Source organism: Triturus cristatus, chromosome 8 (genome assembly GCF_964204655.1).
Source record: "Triturus cristatus chromosome 8, aTriCri1.1, whole genome shotgun sequence".
Lineage (NCBI taxonomy): Eukaryota > Metazoa > Chordata > Amphibia > Caudata > Salamandridae > Triturus > Triturus cristatus.
This window is the reverse complement of record NC_140591.1, coordinates 508,979,212-508,998,410: the sequence shown is the minus strand read 5'-3', so window position 1 is coordinate 508,998,410 and position 19,199 is coordinate 508,979,212. Positions and strand designations below refer to the sequence as shown.

The 19,199-nt window shown below is 44.7% G+C and overlaps 1 protein-coding gene across 1 annotated transcript in view; it reads left to right on the top strand.

Moving 5' to 3' along the window:
• LOC146802404 (E3 ubiquitin-protein ligase TRIM56-like) overlaps window positions 1-19,199 on the top strand; it is a 44,602-nt gene that overhangs the window by 11,791 nt on the left and 13,612 nt on the right. The gene's annotated exons all lie outside the window — the stretch shown is intronic.

The window sequence follows — 19,199 nt, the reverse complement described above, 5'->3', positions numbered from 1 at the left end:
TCGGCTGATTAAGCAAGGCTGGGACCAACCGAAATGCGTAGAATGGCGGATTGACAAATGATTTGAAGCAACCACACACTGCGTCGTCATCCCTGGTTTAAGAAGTTGGAGGAATTTATCACAGACCAACTCTTGCGAGGTCCGCTAGATGATGCGCTCTTCGGTTTGGTGAACAGCGGGCATATGCGAGAGAATAAATGGAAGGAATGAAAATATATCTATATCACACTTACCTTAAATATACATCCTTTGCGTGGTGAAGGCATGCTGATAAAGCCACATCTGTGGTAAATCTAAGCATGGTAAAGTATTGCATGGCAATGGCATCGAGTGTTATTGGATGTATGGTGTAGGCATTTTATTGTAAAAACAGTGTAATGGTGGTTTCTCGTCTGTGCACCCATTGGCAAATCTACTAGGGTTTCAAGAGTGAAACACTGATGCACACAGTAAGTCTCATCACTGAAATACCATCCCAAATACCCAGCCATGATCGACATCTTAGAAACCAGGGATAACTACTTCCATGAACATAAAAACAAGGTAAAGTCAAAATGCAACCTCTTAAAAGGTTCACAATGAGGATATAATGGAAGAATGGGATGAATTAAGGTATGCACAACATTAGGACAGTGCAAAGCTTTGTTGGATCCAAAACTTGCTCCCTAAATTTACTACGGTATGTGTCTCAGATTTCTTTAAGTCTTGATTGTGTCTTACCTTTGCGCCTGTGACTATTTCAACCCAGTTCCTTTATGAATACTACCCAAGTCCTAATTTTGATTTTGGTGGAAGAAGTGTCACTCTTGGATCAACTATGTCCGAGGCGAAGTCACCACATTAACCCCCACCCCCCCCCCCCCAACACTGGCCTCCCACAGGCCAGAGTGTGGATAGCTTTAGGACTGTGCTCGTTTAAGGAGTGAGCCATGAGGAGCAATGGATGCGTGCTGTGCTGAAAAGGGAGCGACAAGCAGGAAAGGCTACAGGGTTAGCTGAGAAGTGAGCTGCGAGGAGGAGCGGCATAGGCGGAATGTCCTTTGCGCTAATTGAAGGTAATGTTTGCCCTCGGAATGCGCTAATTGAAGGTAATGTTTGCCCTCGGAATGCGAAGTGCCGGTGTAAACAAGGGTGACGTAAGAACAGGAGGAGTGGCACAGGCAAGACATCCCTGCGACCATGCAGGATAATTGGGGGAAAAACAGTTGTCCTCAGGACAGAAGAGCAAGCAGCACAAAACAAGTCCAAAAAATATTTGCAAATCTATAGGTCCTGCATTTAAAAGTGCCATTATCTTAAATATTATCAAATAATCTGGGAGGGGTGCGGGGTGTGCTTGGGATTCCAAAACTGTAAAGTTGTCTTTGAATTAATCCCATTATAACAAATTTGACTGCTCCAATGTGCTTTGGCATGTTCCATTTCCCACCACATTTGACACTAGTCTATTGCAAGAACCTGCTCGTGCCATGCAAAGTTGTTTTCAACTTTGTTCTGTTTAGTTTTACTCCAGTATACTAGCTCACTCCAGTATACTAGCTCACTGTGCTGTATGTGCAACACTGGAATATCCTGTTTTGACACATTCCATTAGAGTCTCTGGTACTCCTCTTATAAGAATACCTTAAAATAAGTTCAGACTTCACTAATGTACTATCTGTCTCCCACTTTCACCTCTGGGTAGAGTAAACCGCATAAACAGAAAAATAATTTGGGCATTTAAACATCACCAACACTGCAGGCTACCAGAATCCAAGTTGTTCCTCCTCCGCCCCCAAAACCTTTCCTTGTTATTGCTGAGGGCAAAGCCCCCAAACTATACACTCCTGGCTATGGCCCTGCTGCAACACCTAGCATACTGTTGTAAATAAAAAGTACCCTTGTGGTAAGCAGGAGTCGGGTAACCAGATAATGTATTATCTAATGGGAGATTTATTTAAGAGGTTTACAATTGGTTACAGATAAGTTCCTTATGGGAAACCCCACCAAGAGCAGCATCCTCTCTACTCAGCCCACTGTCAACCAGCCTACAGTCACCCACCAACATTCCAGGACCTCACACGCTGGCTGAGCAGAGCAGGGAACGATGGGAATCTGCAGACTACATCTAGAACATAGCAGATTAGAACACCCATCCTGCCCCCAGAAAATAATAAAAATGCAATAAGGAGGCGTGAAATGGATATTACAATCAATAAATCCTATAAATGATTGAAATCTGTAAATATTTTAGACCGTTCCAAGAGACCTCTTCACACGTGTGGCTGCTGAGTAAATAATAGCCACACTATTCTAAATGGAAATATGCATCCACAACCACTGAAAGAGGAATCCAAGATCTACTTTAATAAAACATGCGTATCCTTAACCTATCGAGGAAGGACTTTGTATATTTTGAGTGCAACATGACACCAAGCAACATCTCCCACCCCCCTGAGGAAGGATAGTTTTAAATTGGACTGAAACACTTACCCTCTACTGCATACCGTGCAGGACCAGGGACACACCACGCACCCTCTACTGCGTATCTTGCAGGGTCCGAGGCACAACATATACTATTACATAACCGCATTTTCCTCAAACTGGGAGAAATGAAAACCATACTCTCTGCTGCAATTTCAACATGGTATGGAATGTTTCTTCAACTGATCCTTGACCATTACATTTGTTTGACACCTTACCCCCAAAAAATATTCCACAGTTCAGGCGAATAGGAATCGCCATAAATCATGAGCTATGGAAATATCACTTTTGTATCCTATTTTTAATGCAGGACCGTTCTGTACAGCTATGCTATGAAAACGCCTCCATTTACTTTTTTATTCACTTATCAGTGTCCCTCTCTGACGTGCGTCCCACTGCCATGTACTTACTGATTACAATGCTGCCACATGCTTACTCGGAGTTTCCGCCTGCCATTGCAATAAACCGTACTCATTCCAGTCCATTGGCTGTGACCTCATGAAGTTGGCAGCACACGTATACCTCACCCGCACGTCTTGGCAACAGTGCATGGTAGCCTCGCAAGTCCTCAAATGCTGCACTAAACACGCGCCTGAAATTATTCAGTAAATTGGCCACACGCATACCTCACACATCATGCCTTGAATTCTTGAGTCTCTCAATCACTGTACTTTACACGCACCTGGAATCCGCGCACGGCATCCTCGCGGGCCATTTCAAATGCTGCAACAAACCCTTGGGCTCCTAATGGGGTAGGTGCTGAAAGATTCGGTCACCGCCTGTGATTTCTTTTTTTTTTTTTTTAAATTGTGCAAAAATTCAAACCCAAATGTAGTTCCAACGCTGCCAGTTCCCACTCCACCAAGAACGCTGACTGCAACCACTCCACTAGATATTGGTGCTGATTAGAATAACTCTATATTGTTGAACTGTTTACAGACGAAGTTCAACAAAAAGCCACTTTTCGGTGTTCCTAGACCTTCACTGCAGGTATGGTAAAAAACCATGACCACTTGACAGCATCTTTGTACACCTGGGTGCACTTTACCACCCTCAGTCTGAAGGCTGTCTGATGCGTTAAGGCACTATTGGGGTTCAGGGCATCTACTATTTGCATCTCTTTACTTCTCCTGCGCCTTCAATGTTCCTTCGTTCCTACTTAATGAGTTTACTTACATGTATGTTAGTCTACAGATCATCACCAGTGTTGTAAATTAAAGGTACCCTCTTGGTAAGCAGGAGTCCGGTCGCCAGTTCATGTATTGCAGGTCTATTGAAGAGGATTAAGAGTTTGTTACGGGTTAACAGGTAATTAAGGGAAACTCCACCAAGAGCAGTATCCTCCCTACTCGGCCCATTCTGTCAACCGGTCCCTCATCAACATTCTATAATATCACCCACTGGCTCAGCAGAACAGGAACAGCAGAGATCTGCAGAGTACATCTAAAGCATAGCAGATTAGAGCACATGCTTTCTGTTGAAGAAAGGACTGGTATTTAAAAACTGCCCCTCCTCATGCACATTATTTGTGATTAAACTAATAACAATGTCGAGACAACAAAATGTGGCTTACCACAGCTAACCACCCTCCCCTAACCGAATGGAAATTAATCTATAGTTAAAACTTCTTTGTCTGTATGCCGGGCACACTTTGGTGTACAAATGCCTAAATTGCAGGTGGGCCTATTGTCCTCAAGAATAACAATTACCTACAACTCCTGCTCACCCCAAGTGACACAATGATTGTCAGTTGCGCAATCTAATGCATTCTGAGAGATGCTGTCCTGTTTGGCATCAATTATTCTTATAGCTTGTTAAATAACAGTTTGTTCTGGTCACTGGTAGTACTAATATGTTCCCTGTATATTGGCACTATCTAAGCAGTTTCCTTCCTACCACAAACAAAGAGCTGACTGGGAAAGGCATTGAAGAGCATTAAGTTGTACTCCTGCAATGGTAATTGTGGTTTACATAATTCCCTTTGTGAATTGCCCCTAAAATATCTAAAATTACAAAATGTGATTCAGGGAAATTCATAAGTTGTGGGCCTGTTTCACAAAGATAAACGTACACTTTTTTTGTAAGTTCACTATTCGGTATTGGAAAATGATTTAATAACGTTACAACTGTGGAGACGCTACTATTCGGGTGAAGAATTCTGCACATGAAAAGATGAGACGGGCAGATCGGAGTCGTTATCCACCCAGACTGTGGAGTCTCTGCAGTCTAAAGTTTCTATTCAATAGTTTGTTGCAAATATGGAGTACACAAGTGTGTTTCCCTTTGTGAATCGGGCCCATTTAGTACAAAATGAAAGGATTGTACCCTCTTTACACTTTTAGTAATGGGGAGTTTTATATTTTGGGGTAATACACAATGGTATTGGAGTATGTGAATTAGTGCTACTCCACATACTATTCAGTGCATTTGCGAATCACTCTGGAGTGTGAGGTATTGTAGGAAACTAGCTTGCAAAAAAGTGGCATTGTTTCAGCAACAAAGTATCTGTCCCAGGTAATACAAAATTCCATTCCCAAATTACATAAAGGAGTGTTAAGTTACCTGTAAAGAAAGCTTTGTTTAATATATATCTAATAGTAAATGGTAGAATGTGTCTTCTGTTCTCTGACCTGCTAGGAGCATGTACCTAGATTTGCAAAAATTGTACTGAAGGAACCACCTGACACCTAAACAAGCAGTTTTTTTTCTGAAGTGAGGCAGGATCTTCAGCTTAAGCCCCCCCCTCCTACCCCACCCTTAAAACTGGGTTAAGCACCTGCTGCCCATACAATGTTATACTTTTAAAGCCGAGTATACGTTGGTCCATAAGTGTTACTGTGCTCCATTGAAGACTGCAAAGTGATTAATGGGGATTCAGCCATGATTGAAATTTGATCTGGCTCAGCTGTTTGGGTTAACTTTTTTTTTTTAATCTGAAATAATTCGAGCATAATTTACAATTTCAATTTATGCGAAGGATCTCTGGCCTAATCATTTCTGTACTGCTGTGAGACATTCACTTCTATCTTGCTTTTCTCAAAACTGGAAGATGAAAGGGCCTAAGACCACATTGTTGGAAGGTGTAGCTGTCCGCTCCCCACCCCTCTGGAGTCCTTAATTGAAAGTTGGGCCAAGTACAAATAATACGTTTGCTGTGACTATGTGCAAGTGAATTAGACTTATTTGATACATGGTAGAAAAATTGGCAGGCCCAATATTGTGGCAGTGTAACTTTCAAGCACTACCAGTTGGTGCCATTTTTAACAGGCATGGCTCCTCCTTAAGGGTAGAGGGCCCCTGCCCCACCTGTTTGCAATATGCAGTGTCTGCCAGGTTGAGCAAAGATCAGCCTGACACACTCTTCATGTTCAAGTCACGCATTCAGGTGCATTAACCTGTTAAATGCATAGTTACCTGAGCCAAACTTTGCCTGTTTGAGGATTTCATAGCTCTCTGGGAATGACCTTCTTAGCCCAGCAGAGCACTTGTAGATTCTGCCCCCCCCCCCCGAGGCTAGGTGCGCGTCAAGGATACTCTGATGTGGACACTTCATTTTTAATCCTTGAAGTGCCCCTGGCAGATTGTCAATCACTGACGCTATGCAGAGTAGGATGGAGGTCGGCAACTCTCACTGACTCCACCCCCCCTTACTCTGACAAGTAAGGGACTACTGCCCCCTCTCATAGGCTGATCTAGGGTCTGCCAATTTGAGGCAGCAGTCTCGATTCTCCAGTAATTTTGGAGCTTTTCCTCCCTCCATCAGGAATCGCCACTGTGCCCTGGTAAGTTATTATTATTGATATTATTTTTATTGATATTATACTTATTATTGATTTTATATATATTTATATATATATATATATAAAAAAAAAATTATGGATGAACTTGTGTTTGTGAATGCTATGAATGGGTGTGTACTGGTGAACAGTGGGTGTGCGTGCATACAAGTGAATGTAGACAGGAGTGTGAATGCATAATTGGGGAGCAGGCAGGCCACACACAAATTACCGACAACCACTGATTTTTACTACAATCAGATTTTAACATGTCCGTCTCTAACACATGTCTAGAATGGTCAAAGCAGGAAACTACTGCTAAATAGGATGCACATGCAAGTTAATTTCTGCTTGCAAAACATGATCAAATGTTTTTGTTTTTTTATCCCACGTACTACTCTCACCTCCCTATGTTTAGATTCTCCGCAAAGCTGTTAAGATTAACTGACCGAAATAAAGTAAGGTACAATAGTCTACTTTAGAACTCTTACCAAGTAAAGGCCTTCATTGGGCCCCACTGCATAAGACAGACCTCAAGATCCTAAAAAAATAGAAGCAGACCAATGAAGTGTCCATCAGCACTTAGATTTGGTGATCTCAAGACACTTCTCTTGGCTCAACTTTTTTTGTTTTGAGTTGACTAATGGTTCACACTCGGCATATTTAACTTTGTCTAAGTCAAGTCCTTTGCAGACTTTCAATTCCTCCTTTTGGACAGATTTGTTTTCTACAGAACAATATTAAATTTTGAAGGTAAAATCCATGACCGTATAAAGTTAGAAGTTTAGTCACGCTACACCTTTACTGGTGTCATTGTCCACCTTCACTGGTGTCATTGTCCCTTGGTTCCAAGTTGTGGTTAATGCTCGATGAGGACCCTTCAGGTTTATTTATAAGATTTCTCACACTCCATTGAATTGGTTTATTCTTTGTCATGGATCAAACAGTTCGACAGCTATGTCAATGAACTTCTTTTGCATAACAGGAATTCAGTTTTTAATTATTGATGGACTTTCAGGATGATTTGAAGCAGTCCAGATTTTTGTTACGGAAGGAGTGTGGATATAGAAGAGTTGAGCTTTATTTCTCCATTTTGATTAATTAGCTGCACATCATGTCGTCTGTCATGAATTCCTCATAGCCTTGTAGATGGCAACACTATTTGCACAATTTGTTGGGCACAGAATAAACTAACTGGAATTAAAGCATAGAACGCGGTTGGGTACAGAATCTTGTCTAATGTGTGATGTAAACTGGTCATGAATTGTACAGGGTGATTGGGAGGGGTAAATATTGGAGTAAGTAAAATGTGTGTGTGTGTATTTTAATGGCTATTTATTTGACGTTCTACACTGCAGGCCGTTACATGTTTATACTGGGCACAAATGTAATAGTTTGAGAACCTGGCAGCTGCCATCCGAAATTAATGTACTTCATATAATTGAACTTCAAATGCCTTGGTTTTTTAGTCCTAATTGTTTACTAGAATGTAGTAGCAGCATTATTTGCAGTCGTTCAATGCTTTTGTTCCAGTAAGTACTTTTTTTTGTAATTTTGGATATGATACTCCGTTCTGCTGTGTGCGGGTAAAGCACTTTCAGAGCTGGTTTCAAGTGGTCCTGTTTCAGGTTTAAATATAGTTTGGTAAGCTTGTGTTTTTTTGTTTTTTTTAAACTTAATCTGTATGCAAGGATCTCTTTATTGATTTTATATGAAGCAGTACAGTCATACTTTCACTATGTCCCATGTATTAGTTGGATCCAGTGAGGATTTTACAAAGATTAAGAGATTTTTAAACCTAGGTTAAAATGTGATATTAACCTTTACATGATTGACTAAATTTTAGAATTTAAATTCATTTTTTGTTTATATCCCTTCATGAAGTACTACAAAAGGACAGTGGGCAATAGTGGTTTCTTATGCAGTACAGCAATATCCTGTGTCTGATGTTCATTACCTTCACCTATGGGACATCACTTGCACCATGCTGTCTAGGCAAATGTAGCTTTCCGCAGTTTTCCCTCCTGCAAAGTGTCCGCAGGGTATGGTCTGCTGACTTCCTTTTTCAAGGACTGAGCCCACAGAACTAAGCCAAGAGCTGGAAGAATCGTGTTGCTATATTGGCTTTATCCCAGTAAGTAATTCTAAGACTAGGTGCGAACCTCAAACTATAAAATCTGGTTAAATGTAAACCTACTGCCTCCAACCTAGTCTACAAAAGGCTTCCAGAGCAGTTGACCTGATCATGGAACCAAAATGTTACTCCATAAAAGTAAGAACCTTGTCTCCTGATGTAAAGAACTCGCCCAGTTTTTACCACCTGCTTCTACCATAGCCACAGAAATGCTATTGAACAAGGCTCAAGATTGAAATGTGTGTACATGCATCTCAAAATGGCTTCTGGAGTACATATTTTCAGTCCACACACAGCCAGCTTGTTTACACAATTCTATCCTGAAGTGTGACTAGTTTTTGACAATTAATTGTGGGTATAGAAAGATTCTAGGTGGCCCTTTACTTGACCAAAAAGTATGCTCCTGTTTTCATGCATGGTTTTGTCTTCATGCATGGTTTTGTCTATCCTTTTAGTACAATGGTTCAGAAGTTTTAATGAGGTGAACCCCTTAAATGTAGGCAAAAAAGTGTGGGGGGCTATGAATATTTTTTCACAACTCTATTAAATTGGCTGGCAGCTCTAAACCTATGTAATGGGTCAAACCAATTCATAATTGCAAACGTGCTATGAGCAGCCTGGCCTCCCAAATTAGTGGGTGGGGGAGAGTATCCACATAGTGCACGTTTATCAAAGCAGGGGGTGTGGGGCACGTTGAGGATTATTTGGAGCCAGACAACCCCTTTGATACCTACTACTAGCCAAGACAATGCTTGTAGGGTTTGGAAAGCTAAATGGGCTCCAAGAAAGGGTTATTCTGAAACTGGGTACATTCTACCTTTGCATTTTCTTTTCTAGGGAAATGTAAATAAGCCAACTCTTGTACTATTTTTTTTTTTTCCCCAGACCGTATTCCCTGCAAAATGAGTTAAATTAATTTTTTTTTTTTTTTTTGGAGCACAATCTTTTCACCATTTCAGTGGAAAAAATAACCCGATATGAGGTCAACCATACAAAATGCACCTCACCATACCCAGAAATAACTCTGTGGGTAGGTAGTTGGGACAGTAAATTTGCTATGATCTGGTCATGAACTCTGAGGACATCTTAAATTAGTGGTTGTCCCACTCAAGAAATCACTATTCCCCGTATGGATCAACTCATTCAAAATAATTGTGTGGGCGTATAAGGCTGCAATAAATTTTAATACAAATTAATGCTCTTTTGTATACCCATTTGTTTCCCATTGAGCTGCTTACATTTTGGAATAAGAATTCTTTCCTTGCACCTACCCACTTAACTTCTGAAGGCAAGGATTTGTGCCGGCCAGGTTCCATTCTTTTATTGGTCATGCAGTGTGTTCCTTTGGAAAAGCCATAAACCTGTTGTCATGAGAAGGCCCTCTTTTCACATGGCCACCCCCTATTTCTGACCTCTATTCGGGTTTTTAGAGACTGCACAATGGGTGTTGCCACCCAGTATGTGCTCCTACACTTAAATATGTTAATGTGGGTTTAGTCAGCTTTTAGATGTTTTAACTCTACTGTTAGGTCATAGTATATGGTTTAAAAACAACACCCATATCGTGCAATGTTAAAATGTTACTTTTGGACTCGGGCAATTGTTATGCCATCCACTAGCTTTACCATGTGATGTAGCCCTAGGTTTTCCAATGTAGCCTGACTGATTCAGTCAAACCTGTCAAATTAACCCCTTAGTCAGAGGAAAAACATTCCTTTCAAATACTAGTCACACTAAGTAAACCTTGTAGCCCACAAGGTAGTGTGCCTTCCAAAAGCTACCCTCACTGTTAAAGTTGATGGGTCTCCCATGATGAAAAGTACAGATTCATATATTAATTTTGCGAGCTAAGGTTTGGGACCAGGTAGAAATCGTTCAGCCACTGGTTCTCTATTTAATATTTATTTAAAAGAATCCAATGACATTTTGAAGTTGGTAGTTGGACATGGCTCTTTCTGTAGGGTCATCCCTAACCTTTTGCTTTCACCTTCCTGTTGTCTGTACCAGTTGTTAGCTTTTAGGACTCTAGCACTGGTTTTCAGTGGTAGTGTGCCAAGTGCTTGTACTTTCTCCTTTACACATGGTAGAATTGGGTTGCACTGAATTAGCACACTTAATTTACATCTAGATCCCTAGTGGAGTGGTACTGCATGTAGCCATGGCCTGTAAATTAAGTGCTGTAAGTGGGAGGAGGACCTGGCTTGGCAATTCGGGCTGGACTGTTCCCATGAGGCAACGGGTCAAGACTGATTTGCATATGGCCAGGTCTAAACTGGGGTGGCATGGTGAGGAAAAGAATGATGGATTTAACCCAGATCTCTTGACTGGGGGGGAATGTTTTGAATTGTTCTGCATTCCATCCATCAATTGTGTGTCTTTTGAAAGTGGGCCTGCAGCACAGGTTGTGCCACCCGCTTCTGTATCTCTGTAAAACCAGCTCCAGTCCTGCCACTTCATCCTGTGTGGGTAGTCTTAAACTCTCATTTCGACTTAGCAAAATAAACCTTTTGCCAGTCCCAAACCTTCCTTTTTAATACACAACTCACCTCTGCGGTCTTTTATGTACAGTCCAGAAGGCAGGGTGCTGTGCATTTGGAAGGCTGGACATTTGCTTTTAACTTTTACATGCTCTAGTAATGGAAACTCTTAAATAAATTTTTCACAACTGCAAGGCCTACCTCTACCATAAGATAAAATGGGTTTTCTTTCTACATTTAATAGGTGATAACTTTAAATTGGGAGCAGGTGGAGAGGTAGAGTTTAGGACCTAAAAATTGTAATTAAAAGCCCTCTTTAATGGTAAAGTCAGATTTTTCCCAACTATGAAAATTTCAGAAGATGGTATATTCTTGCCCTAACCATTTGGTGCTTGCAGCCTGTCCCTGCATCACATGACTTGGTGTAGCTGGCAGTTGGTCCTTGTGTATTGCTCCCAGACGGGGAAACCGAGGAACCATGGGTGTTGGCAGGATGGGCCACTCTGGCTTGTGGTGGATGACAGCTTTGCCCCTTTGTTGTTTGCCCATCTAAGACCCTGCTTGAACACACAACTGGTTTGTCTTTTTGTGTCCCCAGACAAGCCAGGGCAGGGAGGAATGGGATGCTTTGACACCCCAGGAGGGTGGAAGGCTCCAGCATGATCTCCTACTTCAGAGTGGGCACCAGGTATAAATAATGGACCCAACTCTTCAGTACGCGTCTGGACCTGTACAAACTCACAAGAACTGCTCTTCTGCAAAATGGACTGCCACTCTGCTGCCCTGCTTCATTAGAGAAGGACTGGGCCTGCATCTTAAGCTCTGGACCACCGGAGTGACTCTGGGTTATATGGTTATCTGATGGGGTGGGGGTGGTAGCTAGCCTGCACTCCATTGCGCTCGTCTTGAACTTGCGACTGTCTCAGTCTAGCATGGCCAGATAAGCTCAGTTGGCACTTTGTGTGGTGCTAGTTTCTTTTCAATCTTTAAAATCGGCTTTAATGATTGGATTTTTACTCTGTCCGTAAATTGTTTATTTTAAAATACCTTCTGCGACCCAAGACCCTGGTTTCAGGTCAGGTTGCCCCCCCACCGTGCTAGCTCACCCTGCTAGCACAGTGTTCCCAGCCTCACTACTGCCGCGAGTTCGAGCCCAGTGGTGGGCTTGTAAGTGTACTCATCTGCCCCTGACTGTTTTTTACTGATTCTATTGTGTGTGTTTTTGTTTGTACTTGGTTTTCGTTTTGTAATCCTTTTTCTGTCACCGTTACTGTCTGTACCCCCTCTGCTCCCCCCTGTGTCCCCTTTTGCCCAGTTTAGCCTGTTTGCTGCCCTCTGTGCCCCGTTTCTCTTCTGTTCCCCCCCCCCTCCCGCCGACCCGAGTTTCCCGCCGCTGCCTCCCCTGCGGCCCTGCCCCGTGTCCTGATTCGTCCCGCTCCCCCCTCCCTGCTGCTCCTCCCTTGCTCGTCCCCCCTTCATAATGCAGGCTGCTGCACGGCCGAGCCGCTGGCGTGCCTGAGGTGTGCCAGAGGCAAGCCCGTCTGCGCCCGGCTTACGCCCTGCGCCAGAACCCCTGGACACCGCAAATGCAACTACGCCAGACTCCGCTATGACGCCACCGCCCTCCACGCACTCATCACCGGCCGTAAACACAGCTGCTTCCATGCCGCACCAAAACGCACCCACGGACCCTTCTCCTGCCACAGCTGCAGCTTCACCTGCGACAGAGCCACCAAACCTCCAACGACCAGACCCAACCACCTCTGCTGCATACTCCTCAACCCCCGCTCCACACGCAGACCTGCCGTCGAGCTCTGGGACCTGCTCGACACCACCGCCCCTGACGTGGCTTTCCTGACCGAGACCTGGTGGAACGACTCCTCAGCGCTCGACTTCACCATAGCCATCCCAGACGGCTACAAGATCACCCGCAGGGACCACGCCAATGGTATCGGAGGAGGAATAGCCATCGTCCACAAATCCACCCTCAAGATCTCCACCCACGCAGACGACACCCTCAAGACCGCCGAACACCTGCACTTCCAAATCCACCCTCAGAGGAACGCTCATCTACAGACCCCCGGGACCCAGGGCACCATTCAGTGACTGCCATCGCCGACCTCTCCAGCACCCATGCACTCGCATCCACGGACTACATCCTCCTCGGGGACCTGAACGTCCACCTCGAACAACAACTATGCCAACTCCGCCACCCTGATTGACAACCTCGCAAACCTCAGCCTCAGACAGCTCGTCTCCACACCCACCCATGCCACCAGCCACACGCTGGACCCCATCTTCTCCACAGGCACCCACGTCAACTTCGACCACACCACCGAACTCCACAGTACCGACCACCGCTGCATTCACTTCACCTTCAAGAAAACAACCACCTCACCCAGCAACTCCCCCATCACTGCTGGAGCAAAGTCACCGAAGACCAACTGACCTCCCCCCTCGCCCAGAACCCACATGAGGCCTCCACCAACCCAAACACAGCAGCCCGCAACCTCAGACAGTGGATCGAAGACTGCGCAAACACCCTCGCTCCACTCAGGAACCCCCCCTCCCCCCCTCAACCACGCCAGCAAGAAAGCCACCTGGTTCACTGACTAGCTACAGACCTCCAGATGCGCCTGCCGGAAAATGGAGAAAAGATGGCTTCGCGAACGCACACCAGACAGTCACGCAGCCCACAAGGACTCCAACCGTAGACACCACCACCTCATCAGAATGGCCAAAAGATCCTCATTCAAAAACCGACTGGACAACAACACAAGACCGCAAAGAGCTCTTCAGCTTTGTGAAGGAACTCTCCAACCCCAACGATGTCCCGCCTTCACAAGAATTGTGCAACGCTCTGGCAACCTTCTTCCACCAGAAGATTGCAGACATCCACAACCGCTTCAACACCCCGATCAACCCGATAGCGCCAGACTGCACCCCCTCAAACACCACCTGACCTCCTGGACCAACGTCCACGCCGAAGAAAAACGCAAGGTCATGAACTCCATCCACTCGGGATCACCATCAGACCCATGCCCTCACCACGTGTTCAACAAAGCCAACGCAACCATCTCACCCCAACTACGGGAGGTCAGCTACGCCTCCTTCGAGACAGCCACATTCCCCGACAGCTGGAAGCACGCCGAAATGAATGCCCTCCTCAAGAAGCCCAAGGCAGACCCCAACAACCTCAACTTCCGACCCATCTCCCTGCTCCCCTTCCCGACGAAGGTCATCTCTAAAATCGTCAACGCAGAACTATCCCGACATCTCGAAGACCACATCCTGGACACATCCCAGTCCTGGTTCAGACGAAACCACAGCCCTCATCGCCGCCACAGATGACATCGGGCGTCAACTCGATAACGGCGAGACCTCAGCCCTCATCCTCCTGGACCTCTCACCTGCCTTCGACACGGTCTGCCATCGCACCCTAAAAACACACCTTCAAGAAGCCGGCATCCACGGGAAAGCCCTCAGCTGGACCACATCCTTCCTCTCCGGCAGAATCCAGAGTCTGACTTCCACCCTTATCCGAAGCCACCGACATCTGCGGCATCCCCCAGGGATCATCACTCAGCCCGACGCTGTTCAACATATACATGACACCCCTCTCAGAAGTGGCCCGTCTGCACAACCTCCATCTCCTATGCCGATGACACCCAGCTCATCCTTTCCCTCACTAAGCACCCACACACCGCCAAAATGAATCTCCACGAGGGAATGAAGGCTGTCGCTGACTGGATGCAGAGCAGCTGTCTGACACTGAATTCGGACAAGACGGAGGTCCTCATCCTCGGACCCACCTCCTTGACCTGGGACGACTCATGGTGGCCGGCACCCACCCCCACCGACCACGCACTCCACCTCGGATTTGTCCTCGACTCCTCCCTCTCCATGTCAAAGCAGATCAACGCTGTCTCCTCCTCCTGCTACAACACCCTCCACATGCTACGCAGGATCTAAAAGTGGATCCCTCCCGAAACAAGGAGAACTGTTACACAGGCCCTCGTCAGCAGCAGGCTGAACTACGGCAACGCACTCTACACAGGAATCCCAGCCAAGCACCTGCGTCTACTTCATCGCATCCAAAACACCTCCGCACAACTGATCCTCAACGTACCCCGCTGCAGCCACATCACCCACCCACCAGAAAGACCTGCACTGGCTCCCCGTCAAAGAGGATCACCTTCAAACTCCTCACCCACGCACACAAAGCACTCCCAACGCCGGACCAGCTTACCTGAACGCCAGACTCAACTTCTACACCCCCACACGCCAGCTCCGCTCAGCAAACCTCGCCCTCGCGGCTGTCCCCCGCATCCAACGAAAGACCACCGGCGGAAGATCGTTCTCCTACCTCGCCGCCAAGACCAGGAACACCCTCCCCACGCACCTACGGCAGACCCAGGACCTGCTCACCTTCAGAAGACACCTCAAGACCTGGCTCTTTGAGCAGTAGCGCCCCCCCCCCCCCCCTCAGCGCCTTGAGACCCTCACGGGTAGGTAGTGCGCTTTACAATTTCAGTGATTTATTGATTCTAAATTGGTGAGGGTTTTTCTTGTATTATGTCATTTTATTACGGTTTGAATTGCTTCAGAAATATTTAGACATTGCTTCGAAGTTGAGCAATACAGCTCTGTATCAAGTTACCAAAGGGTTGAGCACAGATCAATTTAGGACTTGCTTGTGACTTCACCATGACAAGGATTGTGGTTGCTGCCCGAGTAGGGTTTCACCACCCTTCATCAGTAAGCCATTTTCTTTTACACTGTTAATATATGTAAGGAAATTTCCTTTTAGATGAGACTTCCTCCTTGAAGCTTCAGAAGCCTAATTTGCATTAGCCTGCCAGCAGCAGCCAGTCAGTGCTTTACCTTAAAAATTGTCAAAACTGCTTCCAGAGCAGTGTTGAGAGCTGCCTGGTACTGGTTCCACTGGGGATGAGGTATCTCTTTCCGGTCAGCCCAGAAAGAGGCTGGAGGTTTTCAGGGTTTTTATTTAGTTCAAGCTGTCAAGGGTGAGGCCTGCCCTTTCACATTCCAATTTAGGGGATGCCTTTTATCTGGAAGGCAAATGGGATATGGTTACAATGTGGCCAGGGCATACCCCTGGATCTATTGCCTCATTGTAACACTGGCATCTTGCGCACAGTCCTTCAGAACAATTTATTGATCTCCAGAAGAATGGAAGAGGACTGACTTTGCGGTCTAAAAACCTGTGGGGAGACCTATAGGGCTGGACCTGCTCTCACTGGTACCCAAGCAGACGCTGATTCCACCGGTCAGTTGGCTGATCTGCCATGTAGCTGCAGGGACCTCGAAAGCAGCAACAGGCCTTCCCCCCCCCCCCCGACCCCGAGTGACCAGTGACTACCTACACCTGCAAGATATTTTGACCCTGTGTGTGGTCTCTGCTGGGGCAAGTCTGGACTCCTACTTGCTCTCCCTGAGCTGGGGGAGCCTTAATGATTCAGGAGGAGTCTTTCTGAAATTCCTGAAAAATGTGGCTTTCGAACAATGTTGGACTTTTGGACTGCAGAGGACCTGGATCAACTACCAAATTCAATCCAACTAAGGAGCGACCTCACAGAGCTTGAAATTCTGCTTATCGCTCTGAGCTCTCTGCCAATTGAAAATCCAGTTCAGTGGACCCTTGTGCAAGCTTATCTGACTTAATGACTTTCCCAGAAACTGCATGCTCCTTTTCCAAGATGGACAAATCTTAGCTCCAAAAACGTCTAAGTCCTAAGGAAGAAATTGTGAATGGGCAAAGGTGCAAAAATTCTCCTGCAGAAGATGACTTCATGGGCACAAATATTTTTTCCCACCCAAGCTTGTCCTGCTGAAGCAGTTTGTTTTGGTAGGAACTCGCTCAATGCTTATTCTACTTTGAGGTAACTTAGCAAGATACAGCCTGCTGCTTTACCTGTTTTGACTAATATTTAGCAGCAAGTCAGAAGGTGAAACATCACCAGAATGAACCTGTGTGCAAAGCTGACCCACGCTCATTTGTGGTCAGCCCAAATTAGCACTCAGATCCTGGTATTCTGTGAACCGTAATTTCTATTGCCATTTTTTCATTTTCTTCGTGCATTTGCCCTTAAATGAAATGTATCTCTGGTTCCATCTTATTGCATGTTTATCATTTTTCTTGTCACTGTCCTAAATGTCTCTTTCAATTGGGGTGTGGGATTTTTGACTATTTTGGTTCTTTTAATAGCTTCACACTTTAATTTTGTTTTTTTTTAATCTAAGTTAAGTTTACCTGTTCTGTGCCATAGCTATCATGAGTTGAGCATGGGTTTAAGGTATTGAAACCTTATGTTAAACTTAAAGTTGGTGGCTTTATTACTAATGGTTGACTACCATTTACCCCAATTAATAATTCACTGTCTTACTGTTGCTTTTATGGGTCCTCTAGTTGGGAAGCAGTTGTGGAGGCTGTTAGTTACGTGAGGCCTCCTGAGCAGTTTAACCTTAGGTTATGCATCAGAAAATTGCAACAAATATTGCATTTCTTGATACCCCAAATTTAACATTATCATGGAAAAATGCATTCAATTTCGTAATAGTTAATGCATGCTACTTTAAAGACAGTGGGCTGTGATATTTGATTTGTGTGTTTGTATTTTGTTTTGTGGTGGTCGAGGTTTATACTACCCTATTAAATTTCACAGCAAAGAGCAGTCTTTCTTGCAGATAATCAGAGCACTCTTGTCCATTCCTTTTTTTTTTTTTGTATATTTTTTTTAAATATTTTGCTTCAAATTTAAAAAGTATGAGACTGATTACCTCAAATCAAAATGGGGCTCAGCACAGCCTTCTGATTGACTATGTCCAGAGTATTTTACTGTAGGACTCAGCATAAATTACGAAGGGGAATTCTATCAAGAAATGCAAGTGTTGAAACCTCATTTATATTTTTGCCCACCCCCACTCTGTATAGACACTGCTAGGATCAAACTCTTTACCACATCTTTACAGAAAGTAATGTTTCAGGCAGATTCTCTGAGTGAACCATAATGTATTTGCTTTCATCCCAGCCCCTCTGGGTTTATTCATCTGAGTATAACTGAAGGCTTCAGTCTATGGTATAAACCAAAGTTCATAATCTCGAAACATTCATTGTATTTAGGATAGAGAAGAGTGTTCCGGAGTGAATGCGGTACCTGATGGTCTCAAAGTTGCACCCTAATACCAGATCTCAGTGGGCATGTCTTAATGATGGGGATGTCTGGGGTTTACCTTTATTAGCACAGCATGCAGGCTACACCTAAAGGGTAAGCTTTGCAGTCTCTGGCCCTAATTGTGCAGGGTATTAACAAATGTCCAGTCCGTTGCCGGTTAGCCAATGCCACTGGGAGGGACCATCAAGTGCTATGGGTACTCTATAATTCATAAACCAAATGACTTTAGATCTTAACAGAGCAGAGGTTAGTTTAGCTAACCCAGACCTCATCCACTCTGATAGAAACTCAATGGAATTGGCCAGTTCTGTTTATTATCCAACCAGAGCCAATGCTGTTTATTAGATCTCTGGTCTTATCCCATGAGACTAACCGTGCAATCTATATTGTCATAAAATGGGATTTAGATGCTCTTCAGTGAAACTTGGATTAGGCTAATCTTGCCAAACACCTAACCACAGCGATGGTATGGGGTTGCTGAAATCAGAATGTGACCTGATTCAGTAATGGTTCAAACCACAATTGTTAAACTGGGTAATAGTAATCCTACAGTAAGTGCCCTTACATCTGACCTTTAGATGTTGTTGGGGCGACACTTGCATAACTAGCATGTGTGAGATTGTTCTAGTATAGATGCCATCGGTTTCTGTAGATGGGTCCCTCTAAAGGCCATTTTTCTTATGCTGCTTTGTTTCAGGATGCCCTTCTTCAGGGGAGTGAAGTCTCAGCCTAGTGGCTGAAGGGTTTCTTTTCCATGAAGTAAAGACACTAGCAATTTCAAGAGGTAAAGTTTCTCTATAGTAGAATTGTTATGCATGTCAGCATTATCAAAGTAGTGTTTTAAGTCCAGGCCTCACACTTCACTGTCTTATTTTCCTATTTTTCTCAATCAAAAAAAGACTAGATCATAATAGAACTTTTTAGGTCTCGCCTGGCATAGGCTGCGCAGTCTCGCTGGTGAGCTTTAATGATTTGAGGTATTTTGTGTAAAGGGCATTAAGCCCCTCCCCACTTTAGCATAAACGGTGATGCCTGCCAATCAAACAGTGGCCAGCCATTGGAAAAGTGCTTGTTGTGACGTTTTCGTTAAGCTTTTCTGCTGTTCCACTTGGACGGCCTCGCCTGCTTTCCTTCTGAAGTAAAAGGTTTCTTA